Source organism: Schistocerca nitens, chromosome 6 (assembly GCF_023898315.1).
Source record: "Schistocerca nitens isolate TAMUIC-IGC-003100 chromosome 6, iqSchNite1.1, whole genome shotgun sequence".
Taxonomy (NCBI): domain Eukaryota; kingdom Metazoa; phylum Arthropoda; class Insecta; order Orthoptera; family Acrididae; genus Schistocerca; species Schistocerca nitens.
Window position 1 is genome coordinate 156811201 of NC_064619.1, and position 17746 is coordinate 156828946.

Genomic DNA, 17746 nt, shown 5'->3' on the forward strand with positions numbered 1-17746 from the left:
TCTCCTTCTCTTCCGTTAACACAAGTTTCTGAGGATCCCATACTGACGAACAGTGCTTAATATTTGGTCCGACGAAGATTCTGCAAGCGATCTCGTTCGAGACGATGTTTCAAATTAATTTAGCAGATTTGCAAGTTCGTTACGCCTTAAATCGCTGCAAACAGACACCACAAAGTAATTGAAGTTACTGACTCTTTCCAGTAACGGCTCTCTACGTGTATATTTAGTGGTACGATGACTTACCAGACTACATTTTCTGACCCAAATGTCACAACTTCGTGTGTTTGGTCGAACATTTGTGTAGTATTTCGATGTATCTATGATTACTGTATATGTATCTTGGTACAGCTTTGGATATTGGTGAACTGACTGTTGCATACTAGTATTCCGACTACTACTACTACTACTACTACTACCACTACCACTACCACCACTACTACTGCTACTACTTATGTATGACTTTACCATAGCTACAATCTTGAGTAAGGGGACAGAGCAGGTACGCGAAATGATAACAATTCTGTCGCTAGGTCACTTCTGATGTCGTATTACACTTGAGGAAATTCAGCTTGTTATCCCCGAGGTCACCACCCTCTTCCCATGAGGAATCCCCAAATTTCATCCACTTGTGAGTGATGCATTCGAGGTCAGATACACAACCTATGCATCTTGGGAAACTGGGTGGCATAAAATTTCCAAGAAAAAGAAGGTCATCTTCCCGCTTTCTCTCAAAGAGCACATTAAAATGGTGGAAAATCTCTCCCCCTCTTCCTCCTCCTTTGTCTCTAGTTCAGTTGCATGAGCCTCGTCATTTGAGGTCTGTTCATCATAATGAGAGGATCAAGCCTATTTATAAACAATAGTAACAAAATTATTTCTTGACTATTAAGAAGAAATTATGATCTTTTCTCTGTAGTGCAAATTGCATGACTGGTGTCATTTGAAATCTAGAGAGAAAGGATTAGGTAGTTTTGTAAATAGTGACACTGATATGACAATTAACGTACAGTTTATTAATAATAAACAGCTTCTTTCAATATAAACATTTTCTTCAATTTTTAAAAATAATTTTTCCCGTGTCTTGAAATTACGGTTCGTTTGCCATAACTTTGAAAGCATTTTTTTACAATATTTATTTAATCCTCAATGGTGCCTCATATACATGTACTTACAAATTAATGTTCTCAGGTACAGAGAACGTATATACAAATAAACGATTTATTTATTTATACTAAAACAAGTGAAGAAGAAGAAGCTACATGTCACTTTTGCCATTAATGCCTTTTTCTTGCTGATAAGTATTTTACAATCCATTGTTCTTTCTATATTCAATTTTCGGTCTGTTATACAACATGTACAAAGCATAGCAAATGGGACTAACAGCAACAATTGCAGACCATCACACACACCACTCTCTCTCTCTCTCTCTCTCTCTCTCTCTCTCTCTCTCTCACACACACACACACGCACACACACACACACACACACACACACACACACACACACACACACACATGATGTGGGGTGCCATTGGTTCCACGTCTCGGTCACCTCTTGATCGCATTGACGGCACTTTGAACAGTGAACGTTACATTTCAGATGTGTTACGACCCGTGGCTCTACCCTTCATTCGGTCCCTGTGAAACCCTACGTTTCAGCAGGATAATCCACGACCGCATGTTGCAAGTCCTGTACGCGCCTTTCTGGATACAGAAAATACTCGACTCCTGCCCTGGATAGCACATTCTCCAGATCTCTCACCAACTGAAAACGTCTGGTCAATGGTGGCCGAGCAACTGGCTCGCCACAATACGCCAGTCACTACTCTTGATGAACTGTGGTATCGTGTTGAAGCTGCATGGGCAGCTGTACCTGTACACGCCATCCAAGCTCTGTTTCACTCAATGCCCAGGCGTATCAAGGCCGTTATTACGGCCAGAGGTGGTTGTTCTGGGTACTGATTTCTCAAGACCTATGCACCAAAATTGCGTGAAAATGTAATCGCATGTCAGTTCTAGCATAATATGTTTGGCCAATGAATACCGGTTTATCATCTGCATTTCTTCTTGGTGTAGCGATTTTAATGGCCAGTAGTGTACTTTAGATATGTAGAAGCATCTGACTACATTATGCTTTTATTTTTGTTTTGCACGGAGCGCTTCATCATCTTCAGAGTTGCAATGATCTACCCCAGGCCATAAAAGTTAACTGACTAAGCCCTATTCTGCCTCTCAGATCTTGGTTTAGCCCAGAGTTTGAGGTCGAATGAGATTCTTTTGGAGTAATAATGATTGCAGACATTAAACGCATGTTATACAGATGTGTAATGGACATTTTCCTAACAACTTTTTTCCCAAGCCAGAAGCGATTTCACGAAACAAAATTCATCCCTCTCAGTAATATGAGTAACTTACTGCTTACTGTATGCCCGATCAGCAGCAATAATTTTTGAAAGTTGAAGCTCCATTTACTGGTTCATAGATATCTGAGTTGACATTGTGTAAAGGTACACTCCTAAGAGCCTTACGAGACACTCTTTCTTGCATTTCGGTAAAATGGTCCATCGTGAAAATGTTGAACTAATCTGTGGTTCACTCACCCTGTAATAGGACGTCGTACTCCTCCAAATGTACACAGTGGTATTTTCTTCACCACCCATACCACTATTTTTCAGGGACTGTGTGAGGACGAAGAGGAATAGCGTGAGTATTCAACGATTCTGGGAAGCTCAATATCCACAACAGTTTCACACAATATAAGGAAAGTGGCAAGATCTTGATAGCCACAGTAGAGCTGTCTACGTAGGCTTGTTAGATCAGCAACCACAGAGTAGTTCAATTTGGATGGACTATATACCTGCCATTCATTAGGAGAGTGGTCTGGGGGGAGAGGGGGAGGGTGGGATACTGCTTTGCCCAGGACAAAGTGATAGCCATGGCAAGTGGGATCCACGATGACATCGAGATGATTCAGAGAATTACCAATCTGGTTGAGGAGAGCAGCTGTTGACAGGCTCACATGTGACGTAGTGACAGACCCAGCTGAGGCAAATGCATCTTCAACAGGTCTGGCTGAGGAGAATTCACTACCAACGGGCCTGTCTGTGGCGCCCTGAGTGATCATGCAGTGTTGGTGGTGCGGCTGTAATTTCACTGATGGATTTGGTTATGGTGTCGTCAGAGCAACTGCTCCTGTGTACACATCCGTCAGTCCCACAAATTAGGAAATATATACGGTGCTTATATGCACCATGTGTGTGTGTGTTTGTTTTTGTGTGTGTTTGTATTGTATGTTTGTCTGCATGTGTGTGTTTGTTTGTGTAACAGATATGTGCACCATAATAATAATTTGTAGTAGCCCTTACATACAAAACCATTATTTCACCATTATCTCATCACATCATCATTATTTGCCATAATAATTTCTAATATTTTATCCAATACTGCAGGGGAATCTGCCTTTATCTCGCACTTTCCTATGTTATTATCGAGATGATCTGGAAAGAAACAAAAGTCACATGCAGTGTATGCTTATGTCTAAAACACTCACATTGTTGTAGAAATGATAAATGAATTACTGCAACTTCCGTATCTGCCTCTTGACAATTGGAGACATTCCTCATGAGTTCACACTGCAGGTTGATGTAACGAGTCGTGACGAGTTGCACAACTATATCCTCATGGCTGTGGTGTTAATGTATTACCCAATACCGATGTTTTCATCAAGTGCACTTAGAAACAAACAAACAAAATCTTATAAGTAATACATGCAAGTTTAACCCTATTTACAGTCACGTGAAAAATAGTTTCAAGAACGGTCGGGCTGAGTCTCTGGGACTCAATAAATAAAACACTTGTAACAAGTGAGATGATGAAGTTTTACTTTGCTCATATATTAATAAATGCTGTATTGACAGTATTTTAACTTTCTGACTATACAATAATCGTAAAATAACGACTTAAAATCATACTCTTTTGTAGTAGTAAATGTAAGGAAACTGAAAATACAAGTAAATTTGATTGAAATACGACAGTAAATGAGAATAAGTTGTAGAAATAGGAATCAAAAATGTTATATTTTCATTATATTGATGGAAATGGTGAATATAATGGATAGTTTGTGAGATATCGTCCTCTACATTGATTATTTTCAAAATAATCGCCACAGACCATTTCAGCATGCGCCATGCATAACCACACGTTGCAAACATTACAAAAGTATTTAGTTTTGATGTCCTGGCATTTGTAGCATCTTTCCATTTTCCCTGGTTGTGGATCTTCAACTATTATTCGTTCTTTCGTGTCGCATAGATTAGAGGCAAGCCTGCGAATTTTGCGCAGGACGTTTACTGGGTTGCACGCATTGTCATATATGGTGTTATAAGAGACTTTCCTAGAGTTCTGAGGAATTCTCTTCTGCCTGAAACGTGTTTGCTTATTTTGAATGTAGTGTAGCCATTGAGGGCTGAAATGTTTAACAACTGAAAAAAAGGCAGTCTCCACCATCTTGCTTCTCTAGCCACAGTATATTTACCACACATAGCCTCAACAACATTTACACCATCCCTTGTTTTGTAGTAGTATGTTATCATACATGTTATTTTTTCTTTTCGCGCTGTCACTATCAATTCTGTCATCATGATGTACTGACGAACTAAGCAGTTATGACTGTTTCGTTTTGGTTCATATGATAGTAATGTAACGACTTTCTGAAATCCAAACATACTTGAATACTCTTGTTTAAATTTTTGGGATAAAAACTCATCTGAAATTTCAGACTTTTTTTAACCTACCAACAACAGTAATATTCTTTTCTTGTAGTACTTTAGTGACGATTAGGTAAGAGGTAAACAAATGATCTATTGTCAGATTTCTTCCAGACCGTTTTACTGGGTCTACATGATGCCGAACCACATCGTCTGCATAGTTACTGACTGTGTACGGTCCTTGTGATTTATTAGGAATATACATCCTGAACCTACACCTGCCTCTGTATGGAACGAGCATTTCATCCAAAGTACGGTTTTCTAACGGATCAAAATATGCGTTACAGTTGGAAACAAACATATCAAGGACGGATCTTACGGCAACAAGATTATCTAGTGTTTTTCTATATTCCCTCGTATGGATTCTGTCAAACCTGATGCAACGAGTAAAAAAACTGAACCTTTTCAATGACATACTTGCGCAAAAGATTTCTATTCCGGTTGCATCTGTATTTCAAAAATCTTCGATATTCATTTCACAGCCATTCAATGTTCCAGCTAAGCGAAGTAGGACAGTTCATCAAAACTTATAGGCCTAGCCATATTTGGGTCACTTTTATATTTCTTTCTAACAGAATCACTGTAGATATTGGCTGATTCAAGAACTGAATCAGTCAGTGGATTGCTAAAAAATAACTGCCATGATTGTAGGGGTGAATTTACGTCCATCGTAGCTCTAACGCTTCCAGGCAAATACGTGTAAGTATGCTGTGATGTCTTGTTCGAAGACTTTGTGGGAAACAAATCTTTGTTTATTTAGGTGCTCTGTTCCTTCCTTTATAAATTACCTGGGTGAAGTACTTGGGTCAGTTATGGAAGATGTACGTGAACCGACAATAGTAGGTGCATGGGTGTTGGCAGAAAACTGAACATGCTCTTCACCGCCACTTATTTCCCTGTTACTGTCATGAACACTGTTTATTTCGAAGTCTGGGTCTGCGTCAGAACCGTGTACTTCACTGAAGATCTGTAAATTACACCGTACGAAAGATTTTCTCTGGCCATTTTGAACTGTAAACTATTAACAATGATAATTCGGTTCTAGGACATAAAAAATTATTCGCAAAGGACCTCAAAGGTAGACCCACACCAAAATGGGATCGAACTGGCAGACATTAGTAACGTAAACGGTCGGGCTGGGTCTGAGCGACCCACGCGCCTTTTGGAAGACTGCCAAACAATGACTAAACAAAGCTCGGATGCTAGCAGAGCGTTCGAGCCGAATCAGCAACTATAAGACTATAAATTCAGTGAAATAAAACCTAATGTGTCTCAGAGACCCAGCCTGATCGTTCTAGGGTTAAAATTATTATTGCGGAAGAAAGAGAAAGGAAGTACTCACATATTAGGCCCCCAGGCATATTATCGCTCCTAAGGTCATGCCGTATAATTGATCGATAGGTTGGGATGGGTCATTCAATTGTATCTCTGCATCTATGACGACAAATCATCCATCCATGGCTACATTGTCATCAAGTTTGCCTAGGAACCAATTCATGTGCAGTGAATGGAAGTGTAAAATTATTGTTATTACTCAAGGACTAGAATCCTTCCTCACGAGCTTATCGTGGAGACAAGGGCAGGATAACCTTAAAATCGCCTTTGGTGATACATTACAGCTGAAGCAGTTTTGCATGTCATGTCGAAGACCACAGCTGACACAAGGAACGTTCAACCAGGGGAGGGCTGGAGAGAAGAGGTGAGGGGAGGTGGTGTGCAGGTATTCTAACAGTAATCAAGCTATCTTTCACAGCCCTTTGTCCCAATTCTCTCTTATTCAGTAGCAGTCATTCAACTTCGATGCTCTGCTGTGAGAAGACACTTTGACCAAATTTTTATAGCTGATACAAATTATCAAATGGCACCGCACCGGTGTTCCACTGACGTCGAACCAGTGTTACGCCGGTGTCAACATCGTAAAGCACTACGGTCTGTGCTGTTTGAGACGTATATCACCGGCTGTGTGATTGATCACGATCGTGAAATTTTACTGGTCTTGGCGTACATACGTCAGATACTGCAGCCAACGTTACACCGCACGGTGGATGTACTAGACGCCGCGGGCGCAAGCCAGCGTAAACCATCCTTCACCTGATGCATTTCATGGGGCATAACGGTGGATAAAGATGTAACGTCGTAGTGTAGCGCCTCAGTGAGGAGGAAAAGGTCTTTTTTTTTACATCAATATTAGAAAAGCGATCGAAACCGTTATAGTTTATTAAAAAAAAGAACTGCTAAGATACACGTTAAAGGCTATTCATAAATCGCTCATATAGTCGCCTGAGAACTTCCTAGTGCTAACTAAGTTGTCCTAAACAATATTCTTTACAGTCAGTTAAAGTGCTTTCGAAAAACGACAGTATAGTGACACTGAAGTAATATTATTCCCAGATAAGTGAAATCGTCTGTGTAGTGTTCCAATGCTGACGGTGGCTTCAACCCATGGCAACACACTTACCTGCTCAGTGATACTAGGTGGTCATTCTGTCACAGTGGGAGACTTCTCGTAATCAGTTAAACTTAGCAACAAGAGTGCACTCATCTACAGGAGCCCAGTTAAAGAATTTAGCGTATTCCAGTGGTCTATCAATAGAATGAATGTTTAGCGAACTGTTGGAGATTATGTGCGATAAAATAGCTTTACGAGTAGAGCAATCCTTACTTTGTCCTGAGCCATGTCGACTGCCAGGTAATGTTTCCTTGTATCAGTACCAGCACCAGCTGGCAAACTATAGGAATAATGTTTGGTGCCTATACATTATTTTTTTCCATCTACGCTAGTTCAAATGGTTCAAATGGCTCTGAGCACTATGGGACTTAACTTCTGAGGTCATCAGTCCCCTATAATTTAGAACTACTTAAACCTAACTAACCTAAGGATATCACACACATCCGGGCCCGAGGCAGGATTCGAACCTGCGACCGTAGCGGTCGCGCGGTTCCAGACTGTAGCGCCTAGACCCGCTCGGCCACTCCGGCGGGCCCATCTACGCTAGCTCAAGTGGCGTAAGTGTTACTATAGCCATTCTGTTGGACTACCATGAAGCTATGAGTGGAAGAGGCAAATAGTAAGTGTTTGTATTACCTGACTATTCTGCGAGTTCCAGTTCCACGCGTTCCTCAGATTGAGGGTTTAATGTGGATTGAAAATTAAATGCTTTCAAACAACAAATACTATGTAATATGTGGTCCATGTTGTTAGACTACCCAAAGACATTTGATCTTTGGCAACTGAAATAATAAGGAACAAATCCACTATTATGAACCAAACCTAGTGTGCGTGGTGATTCTTTCTCTGGTACATCAGTACTACCTGAATTAGAATACTGTTAGTATTCCACAACAGGGCTGTTCTGAAGTCACTGAAGACCTAACCATTACTAGAGGGGAGGTGTACATTCTGAGTGAAATAACTGACTCAGCGTCCATCAGCACATTTTAGCGTGTCATATTACAGTTTTACTAGAGAGCATTTTTGGCATATGCAGAGTCACACAAGCTTGGGGAGTGGAGGTGAGAGGAGAGAGAGTTGAATGGGGGAGGTCAGGCAGTACGAATCGAGATCCCTCCCCCCTCCCCCACCCCCACCCCCCACCCAACCGCCTTTTTGCTCTCATCCAAGGAACAGAAATCATTCGTGTTCGTGCTTTGCAGTGAGAAAACCCTTCGACCAATTCATGTACCACATTATTATTTTAAAAATTATCCAGTGAATCAGAAGAATGTCATTACGTCATCTTCATGCGCGAACTTGGATTGACGTCGCCGTCACATCAATGCCTAACATATGCAACGCACTGCCATCAAACGAGTTCATGAGTGCACCGGTGGTGTCTGCTGTGTTGCAATTTTGACATCTGCCTGGCATCGCACCACGTACATACATGAAACCGTGCATTTTTACGGCAAACATGCAGTTGCCCGATTTCGTAAACACTCCAAGACTATATCTTTGGTACTGTGTGCAACGCCGTATGAGAATTGTACAAAGAGAGAGAGAGAGACATTATAAATACATTACGCTGACAATCGAGATGTATAAATACAAATCAAACCTGCTCTCAGTTTAATTACAATGCCAGAAACCCATGGAATATAGCGTCGCCGAACATCATTCCTGCTGTTCACTTTATCTGCATTATCCACAATGGAATAACCTTGAATGGTGGGGAACATGCAATGGTATTTTTATAATTAGAAGTGGAGGGGAAGTGGGATCTGATTCTCATTTGTCCAGGCGCGGCCTCACTTTTTTAATCTATTAATCGAGATACGTGTGGAGGCAGGGGATGACCACGTATATGTTACTTACAATTCGTTCAGGTGTGTTTGCGTTTGGGTGGGGGGGGAGAGTGCGGTGTTTCCAGGGGTGGGTGGGGGTGGTGGTGGGTACGAGGGGATGCTCTTGGAATAAAGAGGGCTAATGGCCTCAGTTGACACTAGAAGTAACTTTCAGATCGTTATGAGCTCCATAATATAATTTACTTATCTGAAGAGCAATCGAGCTTCGTATTTTGACTAATAAATCGCTATCCTACCAAAAATGACAGAGAATGTTTCTTTTCTCTCCTCGCAATGATCCTCATACTGAGAAAGCATAAAATTTTCGTCCATTGCCAATTTTATTTCAGACTAACATATATGTAATAGTGGAAGTGGATGGTTAGGCAAGTTCACCTTCTCCTCTTATCAAATAGAATGAAAAAATCTGCGTCCGAACAATCCTTGGAGGGCCCAACGGTACCGACCGGCCGCCGAGTCATCCTCAGACCATAGGCGTCACTGGATGCGCTTATGGAGGGGCATGTGGCCAGCACACCGCTCTCACAGCAATATGTCAATTTAAGAGACCGGGGCCGCTACTTCTCAATCAAGTAGCTCCTCAGTTTGTCTCTGAGCTGAGAGCACTCTGCAGACCGGAAGGTCACCCATCCAACTGCTAGCCCAGCCCAACAGCGGTTAACGTCGGTGACCTGACGCGAACCGGTGTTACGACTGCGACAAGGCCGTTGGCCGAAGAGTGACAGCTTACTATAAATTGAAAAAACACGTCCTCTAGTGAAGTTGTACTATCAGTGGATGTGTACAGTAGCAGGCATGGCATGAATTCGATTGCCGTCAGTTCATTATTCTTATGTTCTATAGCAGTGCAGCTATGGTTGACAACAGCGCTACTATGACTGAATCAGTGAAGTTCTATTAATCTCTTAGAATGGTATCGGGAAATCGCACTTATATATCTTCATGGGCAGGGAAAGGTACGAATCCTTTATCAGGAATGTTAATAAGTAAAATTTTAGGCGAAAGAGGGATGGCCACGACAACTAGTTTTTGAATAGATATGAAGTGCTCGAGACGAATAGAATAACGAAGTTAATACAGCCTGTTTACGTACTATTATAATGACGAAGCACTGTATGACATTCTGCATGATGCTGAGGTAAGGACTGTCCACAGTGGACACTACTTAATGATAAAATGCCCTAAGTCAAAATACTGTAGTACGATAATGTCCGGTTTTATCTTAGATAATGTGAGCCTTATTTACAAAAATAAAAAAAGGTCAAGAGCAAGCCCATCACCACCAGTGGTGACTATTAGTTCGTAATGGTTTATCGTGTAGGACTATATAACTAAATTCTTTTTTTTTTCAGCCCAATGAAACCAAAAACAGCTGAGTAGGTCTGCGGTAATATTATTGACATTTTTACGTTGTTAGGCGCTCCCTTGGTTTTGCAGTCGGACAATGGTAGAGTGTTCATTAACGAAATAATGAGCAGCTAAACTGTACTATAGCTGAATTTTAAAATTGTGGACGCTAATCCTAGACACATCGAGGGCCAAAGTAGCGTAGAGCGAGAAAGTCAAGACATAGAAAATATGACTATATAAATGCAGGAATATAATATCGTTAAGTGGAGCTATGCGTTAAGGTTTGTGCAACTGTTGGAATTAAAATGTCCCTGCAAAAAGCGATGTTTCGGTGCCCGCACCAATATGGTTTGTACTCATCATGTCTTGCTCTTGAAGCATTGTCGAACGTTCACTCATGCGACGACCTTGGAAAAGTAATTTATCAAGTGAGTGACCAAGGAGTAACAGGGTATGTAGAACGTATACGGAGGAGGGCAGCACGAATGGTCACAGGTTTATTTAATTTATCGGTGACTGTCACAGAGATTCTGAGAGAACTGAACCGGAAGACTCTTGCAGATAAACGCAAACTATCCTGAGAAAGTATATTAACAAAGTTTCTAGAAACTGCTTTAAATGATTACTCTAGAAAAATACTACACCCTCCTACGTATCGCTCAAATAGGGATCGTGAACAAAAGATCAAAATAATGACTGAACGAACAGAGGAATCCAAACAATTATTCTTCCCGTTCTTCGTACCTGAATGGAACAAGAAGAAACCCTATAACTGGTACAATGGGACGTACCATCTGCCATGCACCTCACGGTGGTTTGCGGAGAATAGATATAGATGTAGATGTGGATGTAGTGTTAGCAGACAGAATGTGATTTCAGCGTTGCAGGATAATGATCATAGCAAATCGAAATCCTCAGGAACAGCGGTTGCTACAGAGAGAAAGAATGTGTTTCAAACGATAGTGAGTACTACCTGCCTGATGTGGGCGAGTCAAATCGTGTTATTAAAAACCGCGGAACTAAGGTGCACCAGTGCTTAGAAGGTCAAGCACAAAGAATGCAGCAGTGCTGAGATCGTCGTTTCCCACCAGCGTAAAAGCAATGTACAGTGAGAGAGTTGCCGATTTCGATCGAGGAAGACGAGATGCCAGGTCTATCGTGTGTGTCGTCATCGAGACAACGGCTGATGGCTTCTACCCAATCGGGACGAGATTTTGTGTGCTGACCCTGCTTTACTACACGTAATAAATCGTTTATTTTTATATATTTCGCGAAAGAACGATGTGATAATCGAGTGCGACTACGGCCACAACAACGTTTGGTTTCAAGGTTCAGCTGACTACTGGTCCTCTTAAAATAATTTTAAAGGAAGTTCCTGCAGAGAAAACTGTTATCGTGACGGCAGTTGTGATGTCGTAGGTGACGGAAAGCGGCCAACGATTCTTCAATCACAACTGTCAGCACTAATGTCAGACTATGAGATGCACTATGTAATCAAAAGTATCCGGACATCCCCCCCCCCCACAAAAATAGATACGTTTTTCATATTAGGTTCACTGTGCTGCCACCTACTGCCAGGTAATACATATCAGCGGCCTCAGTAGTCATTAAGTACCGTGAGAGACCAGAATGGGGCGCTACGCGGACCTCACGGACTTAGAACGTGGTCAGGTGATTGGGTGTCACTTGTGACATGAGTCTGTACACGAGATTTCCACACTCCTAAACATCCCTAGATCCAATGTTTTCGATGTGATAGTGAAGAAACGTGAAGGAGACGTACAGCACAAAAGCATACAGGGCGATCTCGTCTGTTGACTGACTGAGACGGCCGACAGTTGAAGAGAGTCGTAATGTGTAATAGGCCGACATCTGTCCAGACCTTCACACAGGAATTCCAACTGCATCAGGATCCACTGCAAGTAATATGGCAGTTAGGCTGAAGGTGAGAAAACTTCGATTTCATGGTCGAGCGGCTGCTCATAAGCCACAAATCACGCCGGTAAACGCCAAACGATGCCTCGCTTGATGTAAGAACCGCAAACATTGGACAATTGAACAGTGGAAAAACGTTGTGTGGAATGACGAATCGCGGTACACTACATGGCGATGCGATGGCAAGGTGTGGGTATGACGAATGCCCGGCGAACATCATCTGCCAGCGTGTGTAGAGCCAACAGCAAAATTCGGAGTCGGTGGTGTTATAGTGTGGTCGAGTATTTCATGGAGCGTGCTTGCACCTCTTGTTGTTTTGCGTGGAACTATCACAGCACAGACGTACATTGATATTTTAAGCACCTTCTTGCTTCCCACTGTTGAAGAGCAATTCGGGGAGGACGATTGCATCTTTCAAAATGATCGAGAATCTGTTCATGATGCACGGCCTGTGGCGGAGTGGTTATACGACAATAACATACCTATAAAGGACTGGCCTGCGCAGAGTTCTGACATGAATCCTGTTGAACACCTTTCGGATGTTTTGTAACTCCGACTTTGTGCCAGGCCTCGCCGACCAACATCAATACCTCTCCTCATTGCAGCACTCCGCGAAAAATGGGCCGCCATTCGCGGAGAAACATTCCAGCGCCTGACTGAACGTATGCCTTCGAGAGTGGAAGCTGTCATCAAGACTAAGGGTGGGCCAATACCATATTAACTTCCAGCACTACCGATGGAGGGCGCCACGAATTTGTGAGCCAGATGTCAGGATACTTTTGATAACATAGTGTAGTTTGGAAAAAGTAAAAATTTGCTGCACAGCTCTTTTTTTTCCAACACCATGAACTTCATGTACAATATGTTTTCAAATTGCAGCTCAGAAAATTCTTCTTTCGAAATATGATTGTTTTGTTATTACAAGGATGGTTCACATTCCTTATCTGTTGGTAGCGATGGCACGCGTTCACTAGCGATGGGGCACTGTCCCTAGAGAAGGTGTTTTGTTTAGCAAAGATGGAATCAATAACACACTTCCACAAAAGAGGTCAGTGAAGGGTTATAAAACTGCAACAGCATTTACGTAGCTTATACTAAGAAATACCAAGTTTGGTTTATTACATAGTATGCCCCAACAGAACAAATAGTCCTGTCACGGAAAAGCCACGTATAACACTCCTGTCTGCTACTGCTACACCATAACCTTAAAGTAGGAGTCAGTTTGCAAAAAAGAATTATTTTGTTATAGCTATTATGGTATAAAGCAACAGAGCAGTGATACCCTCTGAGACGAATTTTGTTGTTTGACCGTGTTGTACCTAACGGAGGTGGCTTATCGGAAGTGAAAGTCAGAATTACGTAAATATTCGAAAAGTAACAAACATTATTTTGTTTATCTGCACTGTTTAATTGATAAAGAAAACGGTCGCCAGCCTAACTAGGCAAGAGAATGATTAACATTCTCATTCAAGAAAATAGTTATTAGTAACTGTAATAGGTAAACACAACCTATACTTGACCACAAGCGAGTGCAATGAACTCTGACACACTCATATGTTTACGGTAAGAGTGAAACTAACAGTTGGAGCAGCACAAACTATTTGCAACATTATAACAGGTACAGAAAAACACTATCACTTTCAGGGCTTACACAAACTGAGTGGTCTTTATACTGTTAATATGCACTCAAGAGAGACAAACACTTAGTAAATATGAACATATAATTTCCTACAACGCAGTTTCCCACTTTTACTACCATGAGACATAAAATTAACATTTATGTAAGATACTGACTCACTTTTTGCATTTTACAACAGGCAGTAATGTGATCATTTACTAAGCAAAACTTTATAAGCCTGAGTCTTAAGCACTTTTAATTTGAAATTGGCAACAACACATTAATAAGCATTTTTGCTAAGAAAATTATTTTCAGCAAGCATCATTAACTCTAACTCACTCTCTTGCCACATTACCTTTAACTTTACTATGTTCAAGAGGCATTAATTAGAAAACTGGGTTTTAACATACTTTCAGTAAGGACACTCGGTAATCACTTTAGTTCAAACGGAGAGGACCCTGAGAGGTGTTATGATGAGGAGAAAAGTCAAGGTAGGTACATAAATTCAGATATAAATTACCTTATATTTCAGCACATTAGCACATCCATTAAGCTGATCCTTCACTGTAGATCATTATAGTATTACGTTGCAACGATTGCGCAATGTGGTGGCAACTGCATGTTGGTAGGTGGAATAGCAGGCAGAATTGCTGGACTCTTGTCATTTCTTGGTGGCGATGATAGATACAAATTCCAGAATAGTTCCAGCTATTTATCCATCCACCCGAGGCCTTAGAAAGAAGCAGGAAAAGCCTCCCTCGGGATCAGCACAATATGCACCTTTTACATGGCAGTGCACGGACTCGTAGCTCGTCCCTGACTGGTAGCTCGTCCCCGACTGCTAGCTCGCCTCCGACTGACTATCAGTTCCCCCTTTTCCCCGTAGGCCAACCACAATTTGCGCGCGCTACACAGTTCCGTTCCCGAGGGGAACCACACTACCTCTTATACACAAAATTACTAAGATTCCTAAGTGAGGATCAGCAATTTACATAACAGTAACCAAATGCATTAAATAAAACAAAACATTTACACCAATTGACATCTCTATAAAAAATTATTCACACAAACTTGCAATTATATACAGTAAGTTTTGTTCCCTCCAAATGGGACAAAGCATATAAATGACAGATACACTACTTTGACTTGAACCAAACCATGATATCAAAGTTTGTATAAAGAAAGCAGTATACAATCATATGTTATCGATTCAGACACACACATTTACAGAAGCACAGCAATGTAATATTAAATGAAACAAAAGCAAAATAAATCAGCACAGCATTAGAGCTATGGTGTTACAGGGTCACCAAAAACATTGATAATACATCTTCCATGAAACATCCAGGCCCACTATAACTTACTTACACACCAAAAGCTATCTACAACTACAAAGAATTGGCACGAGATAAAGAGGAAAAATCGGTAAAACCATATACACTTTGCATCCATTTAAATTATGTGGTGTGCATTTTGAAGAGGAGCAATTAAGTTTAAATACATTGTAACTTGCAATTTATGCTTTAAAGAATAATGTACAAAAAGAAAGACCGGAACGACCGTTAAAGTTTTAAAATGAGCTGTGTTACTCAAATCGTGTAAAGAAGTAAGGGAGAGAAGAGAAATGATTTTGCTATTGAAAGAAAGACGTGCAGGAAACGAAGAGCACAAATTAACTTTGCGTAAGTCGGCAAATGCCAGGGTCTGGAGCTCAGTCTTCGGAATTTTATGTTGCTACTTGCTGTTATATCTCTATCAATAACTTGCTAACGTGAGAATCGTAAAACTGTAGCTCTCTTCGGAGCGGGCATTAAAATTTTGCCCTATCTCACTTATAACTGGGTGGTAAGTCGGTTGGAAGGTCGGAGGAAGGCAATGACGTACCACCATAAATAGTAAACCGATCTTCGGATTTATCCTTACTTCCACAGAAGGTCATTACATTTAACTTAATTTAGAGAGCAACTGGTTACCTGTACGACATCTACATATAGTAACAAATTTTTAACAATAGCACACCCAGCACATGACAATGTATGACATGAAAAAGGGAGAAAACACAATGCTTAGGAAATCTCTAGACTGGGTGCTGTCCGGGGGCTCAGTTGGTTGTGTGAAATAGCCCTACATTTTGTCCGTTATTACTGAAAATGGCCCATTTACGTATGCGTTCAGAACTGGATTGCAGTTTCTGTGTGTCAGAGTGCTGCTGTTCACAAATCTCTCACAATGGCATTTGTGTCACTGCGCCACGCGCATAGCCACGAAGGCTCGCCTTATAACGGAAAAAATTCGCACTACTTGCGTGAATGCGGGGCACAGAAAGACGTGAACGGAATGCGTAAATGGCCCAAGGAGGAAGCTGCGCTGATGCCGAACAATAGGGCCGTGCGCCTGGAATTCGCTTTATTCCGTGGCACGAGCTACCGCCTCCGTGCGCATCGATCCGACTGTGTGCCGAACGGAAGTGGAGGTGTGGTTTCGAAAGGAAGGGTTCTCGCCCTAGTCCCGTAACCAGGAATACTTTGTACTTTTTGTTGTTTCTGCACCGTGGTTGGGTAATAAAGCTTTCGATAAATGTATAGTTGTGTGTGTGTTGACTGTTTATGGGTTCATATAAAATGAATGTCTTCTAGATTTATTTATTGGTGTTTATTTTTGTACTCGTTTCACCTGATGATTTTAGTCCCTTCAGGTAATCTTACAGCTAATCTGACAGTTGTTATAAGTTAACATTAGAAAATTCGTGAGATGTACTTAATGATAATCATAATTAGTAATGATATTGATAAAAACAGTAATGAATCACCAGAGTCACAAAAAAATCGGTTTTATTAACAGTGTCGTACATAAGTTTCTCATTGCGTTCTTGTCGAATGTTAGTCATTACATGCAACAAAATGTATGGTAGTGGTACAAAAGAAATCAGATGTAGGGAAGAGCTTCACTGATGAGAGCAAGAGAGAGGTAAGGTGGTGAAAAGTAGGCATAATGCTGAAACTGTGACGGACTTACTGGTTCGCTAGTAGAAAGGAGTTGTAGTATTCCAAAGGGGGAGTCTACGCTGAAACAGATTATCCACACAGCATAAATTAACCACTGCTAACACTTTATTTAACTATATGGAAACTAGGAAGTGTTCATGGTGACACCAGAGGTTCCTATTGTATACAGGGTGATGGATATTAAAGTTATAAAAAAAAAAAACGAACCGTTGTATATTACTTTGAGACAAGTACTTTAATACAAGACCACGGGGTCCCAAATGTCGGGACATACCTGAGAAGTGGATGAAAAATGTTGATAATGTGACGTCACCAGATGACGTACCTCGCCGCACGTGCAGTGTCTTGGCTTGTCGATCGTGCCCCGTCGTTAGGGGACACAGCCACTCATCGCTCCATTAGGCTAGTGTGTTTTCGTTCTTGCATCATCCGATGTGATGAGATAGCGCTCACGGTGTCACTAATACAAGAATACAATGAATCGGTTTATATTTACGAAAACAGACTAACCTAGTGGCGCGATGTGTGGCACCAGCGAAAGTAGGATCGACAAGCCCAACCACTGCACATGCGGCGAAGTACGTCATCCGATAATGCCACATGGTCAACATTTCTCACCCACTTTTCGGGTATAGCCCGACATTTCCGGTTCCACGCGTCTCATATTAAATTACATGTCTCAGCGTCATCTACGTCACTTCGTGCGTTTTCAGGCGTTAGTAAGAATCACCCTGTATAACGCTAAGACATAGGCTTATAAATATTTTAAAC